Raw genomic sequence first — 13,369 nt, 5'->3', positions numbered from 1 at the left:
TTTGTCACGGGGGCTGTCCTATGCACAACACTGAGCAGCACCTCGGGCCTCTATGCACTTGATGCCAAGAGGACAAGCCTCACCAGCTGTCACAATCCAAAATGTCTCCAGACGGGGCCTGGTGTCCCCTGAAAGGCCACTTCATCCTGGAGAAGAGCCGCTAGGTTAAGCTGTGGGCCACGGGGCCAGACATCCTCGGTGACCATGAGGCTAGCTCTGGGACCCTGAGACAAGCGAAGGAATCTCTCTGAGACTCAGTTTCCTCCTAGGTTCAAGAGGAATCTTGATAGTACTTTACCTCATCCGTCATTGTGAGGTTTTGAGGACATGACGTGTGTAATGTCTCAGCACACGGTACCTAGATAAGCACTCAGTGAAGGTTATACTGCTATTTTGATCCCAAGTTTCTGTCTGTGGAGCTTTCATAAAAGAGGCTTTATGTTTCCTCTGTTCCAGGCAATGGAGGCAAGCTTCCTGAGAGAAAGGGCCATGGCAATTTCTTCTACCCCTTGTTGTACTGCGTGTCTCTTTGGAAGGCTTCTCTGTTAATTCCAATGCAAGTTTAATTTGTGTCTTTCAAGCCTAACGAGATGGTTAGCTTGATTTATCTTGCCAGCCAAGTTCTGCCTAATTCTTTATCTGCGTGTGGGTTGTCCGGGCATGCCATCTCACTAACGGGAAAGCAGGCTGTGTCTGTGTTATAAATGAAGGACTGCAGAATGGGAAATATCACAGATTCACCCAGCATGAGCCGAGCAAAAGCGGGCTGGATCCCAGGAGGGATGCCGATTATCAAATAAACCAGCTAAAATATGCAGCCAAAAACAGAGCTTGAATGCTAATGAGCCTCTGTTCTCCCCTGTGGGGTTCACATCAAGAATTCTAAATGATAAAAATTGGGGGGGGTGGGAACGGGAAGAATAAAAGAAAAGTGGAATAACAGAAACAAAACTCCATCCATTGTCTAAATACTAAAAAGACCCAGGGAGAACAAGGCTAGTCTGTACCAACCATGTCCAATACTGCTCCGGTGTCCAGTACCTGTCAGCAATGTGGACAAAAATTGGACCACGTACATTTTTTGTAACTTGGTAAAGTGTTCAGTGTGCACAGGGGGACCTCGTTTACGTGAAGATCCCTTACAGAAGGGAAAAATTAGGACAGGAATCTTTACTTAATAAAGGACATTACTAAGGAGGTCTCTGAGGCATTTGAAGTTTTGTTGTTTTTTTTTTTAAAGATTTTATTTATTTATTTGTCAGAGAGAAAGGGAGAGAGAGAGTACACGCAGGGAGAACAGCAAGCAGAGGGAGAAGCAGGCTCCCCGCTGAGCAGGGAGCCCGATGTGGGGTTGATCCCAGGACCCTGGGTTCACGACCTGGGCCAAAGGCAGACAATCGACTGAGCCACCCAGGAGCCCCTTGAAGTTGTTGTTTTTTTTTTTTTTTTGTAAAGGTAACACTCGGGATTGTTTTGAACCACACCTAGTGGGCAGGATAAGGTTTGATCTCGCCAAAGGAAAACAAGTTACTAGAGTCTGCTTCTCTGTAGGCCTTGGTAAAGCAAGATACTATCAAGAGGCCATTTCAGGCTCTATTTGGTTTTCTTCCTTGGGGGCAAAATGTTCTATCTTCCTATGCCTTCCAAAGCTCAAGAATGAAAATGCAGAAACATCCTAGTAGGTGAGTGTAGGTTTCCTTTGGGAGAAGGGTTTTAAGAAAGGAAATCTCAAACACTCTCATGTATTGTTGGTGAAAGAGAAAGCTGGTTCAACTTTTGGGGGATGTTCACAGTATCCACTCGAAATAAAAATGTTGTAACTTGTGATCCAGCAATTCTATTTCTAGAAATTGATCCCATAGAATTATCCGTACAAACGGACAAAAGATATACATATGAGGATATTCTCTGGATATTAGATATTGGATAGTACCTGGGTATTAGAGCCTCTAAGCCAAATCTGGCCCGCCACCTATAAATAGTTTTATTGGAACCCGGTCAAACCCATTTGTTTACACAATGTCTGTGGCTACTGTTACACTACAGAGGCAGAGCGGAATAGCTGCAAAAGAGACTGTGTGGCCCACAAAGCTGAAACTATTTCCTATCTGGCCCTTTATGGAAAAGCTTGCCAACTCCTGCCCTAGAACATCGTGAGAATGAAAAACGTAAATAACAAAAACATCCATGAAGAAGTGCACCCAAGGCTGTGGTACGTGAGGCCCTGTCGACCTCCTCAGCCCACCGAAGAGGCTACCCTCAGCTCTCAAGCACCCAGAGCCCTTTGCTGGGGCCACGCCAGCCTATGCTAATTATGACTTATGGTGGAGTCGTTGGGCCACTCCATAGCAGCTTGCCCTCTGAGGGCACTGGAGACTAGGGTCAGCCACTTGGATGCCTACAGGACCAATCGCCGGATCAATATCCCAGACACGAAGGCTTGTGTGAACTTCCCTGGTTGGCAACCCTTCGAGTGTGTCTCCCCACATCATTCCTGGGACAGTGAAGTGCTGTCCTTACAACTCCACTGGGAGAAGGCAACTGGAAACTCAAATCTGTTCTCTCCTGGACTCTGCCCTGTGTGCCTCTTTCCTTTGCTGATTTTGCTCTGTTTCCTTTTTCTGTAATAAACTGTAACCATGAGTATAATAGCTCTGCTAAGTCTGTGAGTCTTTCCAGCGAATCACTGAACTTGATGGTCTTGGGGATCTTCCGAGCTGCAGTTCCCCACTCATCAAATATCCCTGACTGGCTTGCCTCCCTTTTCCACTCTCTAATCAGTACTTCCTGGGGTCACCTCCTTAGTAGCCCACCTGAACCCAAGTCCTTGTCTTAGGATCAGCTTTGGGAAGCATCCAGACAAAGACTGGCAGAGACTAATTAAATCATTTCTGATGTAATAATGCCATGGAAACCAATGTTGCTGTAAAATGAGGTAGACCTATATATATGAAATAGAAACATCTCCAAGACATATTGCTAGGAGACAAAAGCAAGTTGCAAAATAGTATATGTAAACACAATCTCTTTTTTGTTAAAAAAAAAAAAAGTTAGTATATAGAATAGAAAACAATCTGGAGGAATTTCACCAAACTGTTAAGGGCGGCTCTCTCTAGGGAGGGGAAACAAGGAACTTTCTGCGGTCTGTATTATGTAAGTGTGGTTTGCACTTCTTACAAGTACGTATTGTTTTGGAAAGAAAACAAAAGAAAAAGAAAAAAAAAAGTTGCCATTAGAGAATCCACATCTAAATCACCAGAAGGGAAAAAAAACTAAAAGGAAGTCTAATACCCTACGCTCCTTATCCCAATTTGCAAAGTTCCTCGGTGTGGTGAATCACTTGGCCTTTGAAAGGTAGGCGCTCCTAAGTGATTCAGTCTTTCTGATGGGAAGCCGTTGTTGCTGTGACCATCTGAGTTAATTGGCAGGCTTCGGCACTTGCAAATCACTTGGTAAAGTTATGGCAATCTTAACAGTCTTTTCAAACTCGAACATTTAAAATGCAAGTTATAATAAAGCCAAAGCTGAATAAAACTAATGACCTCTATGATAAAAGTTGCCTGGGAGAATATCAAGATTTGCCATCACTGTAAATTCCAGGGAGCATGTTGTTGGAGAAACGGGAATTAAGACTGGATTATCTACAGAATCCAGAAAGGGGCTCAGAGACAGTGGGCCAGATACCCCCAGCCCTCCATTTTACAGATAAGGAAACCAAGTCACTGAGCTGGTTGTTGATACAACTTGAAGTATTTGCAGCAAATACCCTGGGAAGGAAGCCAATTCTTTGTAACTAGATCCCTACTTTCCTCCTCCTTAGAAACAATCACAATTAGACATTTTGTCGTAAGGCATCCCCAAATATCCCCACTGGTTGTTACGGGGGACTCATTCTACTGCAGTCGCTAGTGTATTACTGGACAATGTACCCTGGTCGTCTGGAAGCAGCTTCCCAACCACCTGTACAATCCACAGAGTAGCTCAGAGGCATCTTGACAGTCAGAAGAGATTCAGAATTTGTGCACAAAAGCCATGGAGAGGGCTCCTCACATTTTTTCTAAGAACCTATTTACTCTTCATGGATTTAGACATACTCTGAATAAATCTGGTCATCTGATTTCCCCATCTGCAGTAATTTTTAAATTTTTTTTCTTAAGATTTTATTTATTTGAGAGAGCGAGAAACAGCGCACAAGTTGGGGGGGGGCAGAGGGAGAGGGACAAGCAGACTCCTTGCTGAGTGGGGAGCCCAAGATGGGGAGCCCGATGCAGGGCTCAATCGCAGGACCCTGGGATCATGACCTGAGCTGAAGTCAGACGCTTAACCGACTGAGCCAGGCACCCCCATCTGCAGTAATTTAATTTAGTGTAACTACCAGCAGATATAAGAACTTTATTATTTTTTTAAAGATTTTATTTATTTATTTAGAGAGGGGAGGGGGAGCGGAAAAGAGAGAGAGAGTCACACAAGCTGACTCTGTGCTGAGTGAGGAGCCCGAGATGGGGCTCGATCTCACGACCCCGAGATCACGACCTGAGCCGAAATCAAGAGTCAGACGCTTAGCGGACTGAGCCACCCAGGCGCCCCAAGAACTTTAAGAAGTACAGTAGAAAGGGGCCATTTGGTGAAGGGACAAAACAACCCTGTTCTCCTTCACAGAGCCAAGCTATACTCAACCGTGTGATCGTTTATTTTTATAGTCATGACTGAATCAGTCAGAAAACACAGGGTTCTGGTTAATGGGTCAATGGAAGCGTGAAAAGTTCTCTATCAAACGCAGTTAAACATTTAAAGCCGTTTTTAACCTCAAAGGGGAGGGGATTCAGTCAGTGGAAGATTTACTCACACAAAACCCCGTTAGTGCCCCTCCCCCCATGGTCAGAGAGCAGAGCAACCACCTTGCCCAGCAAAGCGCTCTGTTACTGGTCACACTGTGTTCTCTCCCTAGCCTCAACACATCTCCAGCACCCCGATGTGACAGTCTCACAGGATGGCCCTCTGTGCAGACAGGCAAGCCACCCAAGTCCAGTTCCACTCTCAGACAGGGCATGGGTATCCCACTTCCTGGAATTTTAGGCTCCACGTATCTCTAAAGACTTAGCGACACATCTGTCTGCTTCTGTGGCACCAACCATCATGGCAATTTCGGTGAAGGAATCCCCTTTGGCAAAACCAAAGCATGACGAGAGGCACCCACTGGGCTTAGGGACCAGGCTGTGAGGGAGCGTGGAGAGTTAACACTGCTTCATTAAGCACCTACTACTCGTATGGCCCAGGGCGAAGCACGTCATGTGGGTGAATTTGCTACATCTCCATATCAACACCCTAGAGTCAGGTTTCTCATCTTGAGCACTACCAACATTTAGCGCCAGATCATTCTGTGGGTCGGGGGCTGTTCTGAGCATTCTGGGATGTTTAGGGGCATCTCTGGAAGATGCCACTAGCTGTCCCCCCCCCCCCCAGTTGTGACAACCCGAATTATCTCCAGACATGGCCGTACATCCCCTAGGAGCATCATCGAAGCCTTCTCCATGGTGAACCACTGCTCTAAGGCACTATCAGCAGCCCATTTTACAGCTGGGGGGACGGAGGCCCGGGAGGCGCAGCGAGATCGCCCACTGCTCCGGTCAAAACCTAGGTGCCCTGAGCGAGTCAGGGGCAAGCTGAGGCTTTCACATGTTGATATTTGCTGTGAAAATGTTCTTAGTTCTTCCCCCCAAAGAGCTAAACTCTTTTGGTTGCTAATTTAGTTTGCCAAGGCAGCCGGTGTGGAAGGGAAGCTGGATGACTTAGCATGTGGGTGTCATAAACACTGCAAATTAAAAGGAAAAAAAAAAATCTCGACAGCTCCCCATTTTGCATGTTTGGTTCCAAGGTGATACCCCCACATGAAGCTTCGAGGCTGACAGCACAGTACAGGGGTGTCCCAGGTCATGGGCAGAACCTCACCTCATCACAGGCCCCACCCACGGTCTACCTCTTGGGTACTGACTTAAGCTGTTCCCCCGTTTCTGGAAAAAAAAATGCACGAAGCCAGCAAAACCCATCGTGTGCTGTTTCCCATTCCTCCCTAATTCCTCAGCGCAGAGGGATCCCCACACTGTGCCCGGATGTTCAGGAGTTATCTCCACCCTCAGAGAAGCCCCAAAGCAATCTCCTTGTCCCCTTTCCTCCCATCCCTCCTCTCCGGAGGCCAGCTCTGACACACCCCAACAAAGGTGGTACCCATTCTCTCGTCAACTTTCATAAAACTTCCTCAACCTATAACATCCCCTCTTTTTTCTTCTCTCTGAAAGCTAGAGGCTGTTTCAGGTGTTTCTTCAAAACAAGGTAAATCATATCCTTTGCCTGGGCCTCAGTTTTCCCTTTTATACGATGGGTGGATTTATGTAGGTTTTAAGGCCCTCTTCCACTCTAACATTACTTTGGTGCTAAGAAGTTTCATCCATGACTTACGAGTGAGGTTTCATTTCGTGATTCATTGCAACTGCTAGGACAGAACGTTTTTCTCCATGTTTTTCCTTCTCACGGTCAAAATGACAGTTTAGATAATGGTATTATTACAATTAAAAACCAGCAATACCAGGGCACCTGGGTGGCTCAGTGGGTTAAGGGTCCGACTCTTGATTTTGGTGCAGGTCATGATCTCAGGGTCATGAGATCGGGCTCCATGCTGGGTGCGGAGTCTGCTTAAGATTCTCTCCCCGGGGGCGCCTGGGTGGCACAGCGGTTAAGCGTCTGCCTTCGGCTCAGGGCGTGATCCCGGTGTTATGGGATCGAGCCCCACATCAGGTTCTTCCGCTATGAGCCTGCTTCTTCCTCTCCCACTCCCCCTGCTTGTGTTCCCTCTCTTGCTGCTGTCTCTATCTCTGTCGAATAAATAAATAAAATCTTTAAAAAAAAAAAAAAGATTCTCTCCCCCACCAAAAAAAGATTCTCTCTTTCCTTTTCCCTCTGTCCCTCCCCCACTGCCCCCCTGGCTCATGCGCACACTTCCACTCTGTAAAAATGAAAAAAAAAACCAGCGATACCAAATCCTGAGTCTTGTGTGCTAGGCACTGAGAAAAGCAATTTATATACATTTTTTGACTCAATCCACACCACAGTCCTATTAGGGAAGGTACTACTTATATCCTTTTGCAGACAGAGAATGAGAGGCTCGCAGGGGTTCGGAGGTTGAGCGCCCAAGGTCACAGAGCCAGCATACTCCACAGTAGGGATGGACACAGCCCAGTAACACTTTCCCTTCTCTTGTCTCAGAAAAGTCTCACCCATTCCCCCTTCCACTGACCCTGCTATGCGACAAAAACAAGATTCGGAGCAGAAATACACCGCACGCATGTGTGTCTGAAGGGGAGTGAGGCCCTCAAGCTGGCCTGTGGGGCAAGAGGCATCAAGAGTCAGAATGGGCCTCAGAAACTGCTCACGAAGGTGCCATGTTGGAGACCGTCCCATCATCTCTGTAGGGCCCAGCCGGGTCAGGTTTGCCTCCAACACCTGAAAGGCCACTGCTTCAGGTGGGCAGCAGACACGGAAGCTGTCTTATGTCTCCAGACTATCGATATGAAAAATATAATACTAGGACCTAACACTTACATAGTACTTATCACGTCAGCCCCCATTCTATGGATTCTTGTTACACTAACTGATTTTATCCGCAAGTCTATTTACAAGGGAAGTCTATCATCTCTTAGGTCTAGAGGTCACACGGCACCATCATGGCCTGGGAACGTTACCTTGACTCCCTGGGCTTGCCTTCAGACCTTTCACCCCACTGAAAGCACAAGGCCCAGGGTACAGGCCCCCCTTTGGCCAGATCCATAGGAACACTGGCTTCCAGTGAGTTGTTCAGCTCCTTTAATGCAGTGGTTCTCAGCTGGGCCCATTTTGCTCCCCAAATCTGCCTATGTTAGGAGACATTCGGATTGTCACCACTGGAGAGGGGATGTTGCTAAACATCTTACCATACTCAGGACAGCCTCACGATAAAGAATCTACCAGCCCAAAATGCCACAAGCACTGAGGCTGAGAAACGCTTCTTTAAGGGAAAAGCATGTGACCTGGGGTTTCCCTTCATTAATCCACCACCACAAATTGGGGAGTGGAGGAAGAGACTTCTGAGGACTATACCGTGGCTTATGGATTCGGTCTCTTCCTCCTTCCTTAAGACACAGGAGTCAAGACTGAAATTCCTTTTGGGGCGCCTGGGTGGCACAGTCAATGAAGCGTCTTGGTTCTGGCTTGGGTCATGATTTCAGGGTCATGAGATCAGGCCCTGAATTGGGCTCCAAATTCAGTGCGGAGCCTGCTTGAGACTCTTTCTCTCTCTGCCCCTCCTACCCCCACCTCTCTCTAAAAATAAATAAAATAAATCTTTAAAAAAAAAAAAGATTAAAATTCATTTCGACATTCCTTTGGACCACTGCTGGACCATTTCTTTACTCCCGTGTGGAAACTGAGCCATGTGGAGCCTGCGTTTATAAAGATGACATATGGGTTGGAACATCACTTTCAGATCTGAATCACACCGTCTAGGAGGAAGCATTTAAAAGTGTGACGATCACGTAATGTGCTTGTTTTTACACGAACAACCAAAATTTATGTATCTGAAAGAGGATCACCCTTGTACACTTGTCTCGGAGAGTTTGCTGGCATTGCCCTGGGGGAAATGCTCACTACAAACCAGCTCCAGAGCTAGCTGCAAGATACCTGTTGAAGCTTCAGGGGGATAATTAACCAAATCTTCCCCCCCCCTGTCTTCTAAAACAATTGAGAAACAATTGAGAAAACAAAGGAGAAACATCACAAATCTGCGAATCCCTCGGAAGGCTAATCCCTCGGAAGGCTCTTAAAAAATACCAGTGCTCAGACCTCAGCCCAATAGATGCTACTGATGGGCTTGGGGGGTGGGGAACTGGATGCCAGTGTTTTTCAAATGCTCCCCAGGAGAGTCTCACGGGGTCAGGTTAGGTACACTGTGCTGGATGCAGAACACAGTATCAGCTGGATTGGTAGCTTAGCTGGACCGTAGAAAAGGGCCTGACCCTACTATTTGTTCTCCTGGAATTAAACTTCTCTGATCAAACACAGTACAGGCCTAGTCTTGGCAGGGTCAAGCCTGACCAGCAGGCTCACTGAAGGAGCTACAGAGAATGCTCCCTGTTGTGGGCAGGTAGGTCTCAGTGAGAAGAGGAGGGCTGGGAGATCTTTAACACCTTAATCCCATCCAGGAGCAAACCCTGGAACTGCAGATGAAAACTCACCAGGTTCCCAGTCAGGTAAGTCCGCTCTTCTCTGGGCAAGTAAATACAAGATAACGGAGAATAAAGCAAATAATAAAATGAATAGGGGCGTATGGGTGGCTCAGTCCGTTAAGCGGCTGCCTTCAGCTCAGGTCATGATCCCAGGGTTCTGGGATCTAGTCCTGCATGAGGCCCCCCGCTGAGTGGGGTGTCTGCTTCTTCCTCTCCCTCTGCCCCTTCTCCCTGCTCGTGCTAATTAATAAATAAAATATTTTTTAAAAAAATGAATAAAGAGAGCCCAGAGGTGTTACTTTAGTGCAAGCGTAGGCAGACTTTTACCATAAACAGCCTGACAGTAAAGATTTTAGGCTTCAAGGGCCACCTAGTCTCTGTCCCAAGTCCTCTGCCATTGTAGCAGAAAGCAGCCACAGACTATATGCAGTTGAAGAGCCAAGGACGTGACATAATAAAAAATATGTATTTGGTCTCTGCCCCACTTCCTGACACAGAGTTCCTAAAACCCTTGTAATTTCCTAAGTGATAGGGGTGATAAGAGCATCTTTTGTTATAATATTTGGTTTTAGTCCCGGGTTCATGACCCAAGAGCTTCTAAGACCCATGGAATCTTCAAGTGACAAGAGTTTTCTTATATATTAATGAGATGGCCAGTGGCGGAGGTCTCCAGACAGTTTCAGGATGGGGGCTGGCTGCCGAAAGACCAAGGCATGATTAGAGGGTCAGACCTTTCAGCCCATCTCAACACCCCAGCCTCCAGAGAGAGGAGAGGGGCAGGAGACCGACTTAATCACCAACGGCCAATGGTTTCATCAATCATGCCTATGTAATGATTTTCTGTATGCTAAACTTTAACAAAAAGTCAACTTTAAAAAACAAACGAACGGGACTAATGTTTACAACTGATCTTGAAATGCATGAAAAAAACATGAACTGAGAGATAAAGAGAGGGACGGATAGAGTGTGGTAAAGCAAAGAGCAAAATATTCATTGCAAAATCTAGGTGGTGGGAATATGGGTATTGACTGAATAATTCTTTCAGTATTTTTTCAAGGTTCTCCATAAAATGTTGAGATCATAAAAAACAAACAAACTCAATTGTTTTACTTTCATAGCTGTTAACCTGCTTTTTTTTTTTTTTAAGTAGGCTCCATGACCAGCGTGGGGCTTGAACTCATGACCCTGAGAATAAGAGTCGTGTGTTCTACTGACTGAGCCAACCAGGTGCCCCCATTAACCTGCTTCTTTATGCCACATAAATATCAGTTTCCAGGGCTGTGTGGGTACCCCGTTCACAGGCTGGTCACGGGGTTGTTGGATCTTAGACCAGAAGGGAACCTGGTGAGCCATGGGGGACACAGGAGTGAACAAGGCTGCCCTACCTGGAGAGATGCGGAGGGGTTCCTGGTGGGATCTGCCAGGTTGTCCCAATGATCACAATAACCAGACCACACAAGGCCAGAAACACTGTCTTGGGCCTGAATGGAAGGGGCCAGCACCCTGATGTTCTGTCTGACCACAACAGCAAACAAAAGATTCAAGTCTACTTTGGACCAATGAGCACACTGGATCCTGCTCAGGGCCCGCCCCTCCCTTCCATGCCTCCCTCCTTCCACAGGTAAAGCACATGAAAGATGTCCCACACCATGAGTCATCCAAGAAATGCAAAATAAAAATCACATCCACGTGTTTTATTAAAAAAATTTTTTTTGTTTTGTTTACTATTTTTTTCCTAGAATAAAATCCACCCATCTTTAGCGTACAATTGGACGAATTTTGATTATTGTACACAAACATGTAACCACCACTACAATCAAGTTATAGTTCTCTCCCTAAAAAAGGTCCCTCTTTAAAAAATAAAAAAGATCCCTCTTCTCCCTCTCCGCCCCCCACCCTCTTCCCTGACCCCAGTGGGCCAAGTTTTGCTTTCACACTAGAACTTCATAAAAACGCAATCAGAGAGTATAGACTCATTTGCATTCATTTAGCATACTGTTTCTGAGATTCCGCCGTGCGTATGTGTATTCGTACTTTGTTCTTTTGTATTGTTGGGTAGTATTCTAACGTATGATGTATCACAACTGGTTTATCCAGCCATGAGTTAATGCACATTTGGGTTGTCTCCAGGTTTTTTTGGCTATTACAAATAATGCTGTTATACACATGGGTGTACGTGACTTTGTGCGGACCCCTGTTTTCATGTCTCTTGGGTAAATCCCCTCTACTCCTAGTGGCATTGCTGGTTTGTATGGTAAATGTGTATTTAACTTTACAAGGTCATGCCATCCTGGTTTCCAACATGCTTACAGCATCTTGCGTTCTCACCCGAAACACAGTAGCTCTGGCTGCCCCACATCCTCACCAACACTTGGAATTCTCAGTCTTCAAACGGAGCCGTACTAGTGGGTGTGCAGCGGATCTTACTGTGGTTTTACTTTGCATTTCTTTTTATTTTTTTTAAGATTTTATTTATAGGGGGGAGGGGCAGACGGAAAGGGAGAAGCAGGCTCCCCGCTCAACAGGAAGCCTGGAGCGGGCCTCGATCCCAGGACCCTGGGTTCATGACCTGGGCCGAAGGCAGACACTTAACCGACTGAGCCACTCAGGCGCCCCTTTACTTTGCACTTCTGTTGACTAAGGAAGTACAGCATCTTCGCAGGTGCTTCTTTGGCACTGCTGTGTCTTCTTGTGAAGGCGCGTCTGTTCAACTCTTGGCCCACTTTTTATTTGATCGTGGACTGTTTGTCTTGTTACTGAGTTACTCGAGTTCTTTATATTTTCTGGATACAGGCTCTTTGTTGGAGAGGTTTTGCAAAAAATTCCTCTTGGGCTGTGCCCTGCTCTTATATTTTCTTAATAATGTCTTTCAAAAAGCAAAAGTTTTAAATCTCGATCAAGTCCATTTATCACGTTTTCACTCATTTCCTTTCAAAATAAAATAATTGCACACCTTGAGTTTCTGAAGCCAGCGACCAATGTGGAACTGCTTTGCTTATGCCAACTGAGAGATGAAAAACTAATCTGAGAAATCTGAGACAGATCTGGGGTGGGGGGTCCATGCCTGCCTGTGATTTTTTCCCATATATTTGAAGTATTATATAATACAGAATTAAAAATCAAAATGCTTTTTAAACGTAAAAAAATATCACCTCGAAGTTGTTCAGCACTTCATAATTTTCAAAGCTTGCTTACTTCAGCCTTACAAGAATCCTTTCTTGGGGGAGGGCAGGAGTTGGGGCCTCCCTGGGCCACAGAGGCATAAAAACATTTGCCAAAGTCATCTGTTTCAATTGCATACTATAAGAAGACACAAAAGAATAAAAATTGTGCCACTTTTTTGGGGGGGGATTGCAGATTTTTAAAAAAAGATTTATTTATTTATTTTAGAGAGAGTGGGGGGAGGGGCAGACAGAGAGGGACACAAGCAAACTCCCTGCTAAGTGGGAAACTCGATGTGGGGCTCGATCCCAGGACCCTGAGATCATGACCTGAGCCGAAATCAAGAGACGGATGCTTAACTAACTGAGCCACCCAGGCGTCCCTGGACTGCAAATTTTGACAACATTGATCCAAATGGACAAACACATATGCTTCGGCCGAGCAAGCCCACTGCTGGGTTTTTAGCTCATGGTACATTTGTACACATCCGCGGAGACATTGAGGGTGCCCACCCAGTAATGCTTCTAACTGCAAAAAAAACCCTGGAATGAATCCCAATGTTACCAACAGGGGGCTAATTAAATAAATTCTTCAACTCCTGGACTTAATGAGATATCATGCGGTCATTAAAAATAATTAGGGGGGTTGGGGCGCCTGGGTGGCACAGCGGTTAAGCGTCTGCCTTCGGCTCAGGGCGTGATCCCAGCGTTCTGGGTTCGAGCCCCACATCGGGCTCCTCTGCTATGAGCCTGCTTCTTCCTCTCCCACTCCCCTGCTTGTGTTCCCTCTCTCACTGGCTGTCTCTGTCTCTGTTAAATAAATAAATAAAATCTTTAAAAAAATAATAATAATAATAATTAGGGGGAATCTGCATTCATGTCAGGCACACTGATCTCCCTGCTCTCTCTCCCTCCCACGTAAGGGCTTTTGGACTTGGTATTCTTTTTGGCTGC

The 13,369-nt window shown here is 46.0% G+C and overlaps 1 protein-coding gene across 5 annotated transcripts in view; it reads right to left on the bottom strand.

The window, feature by feature from the left end:
- The window catches only part of SYT17 (synaptotagmin 17), a 107,670-nt gene that overhangs the window by 1,837 nt on the left and 92,464 nt on the right, over positions 1 to 13,369 (bottom strand). The window lies entirely within an intron of this gene.

This window comes from Ursus americanus, chromosome 2 (genome assembly GCF_024610735.1).
Source record: "Ursus americanus isolate L20-20 chromosome 2, mUrsAme1.1.p, whole genome shotgun sequence".
NCBI lineage: Eukaryota > Metazoa > Chordata > Mammalia > Carnivora > Ursidae > Ursus > Ursus americanus.
The sequence above is the reverse complement of the archived record's forward strand: the minus strand, read 5'-3'. Positions and strand labels throughout refer to the sequence as shown.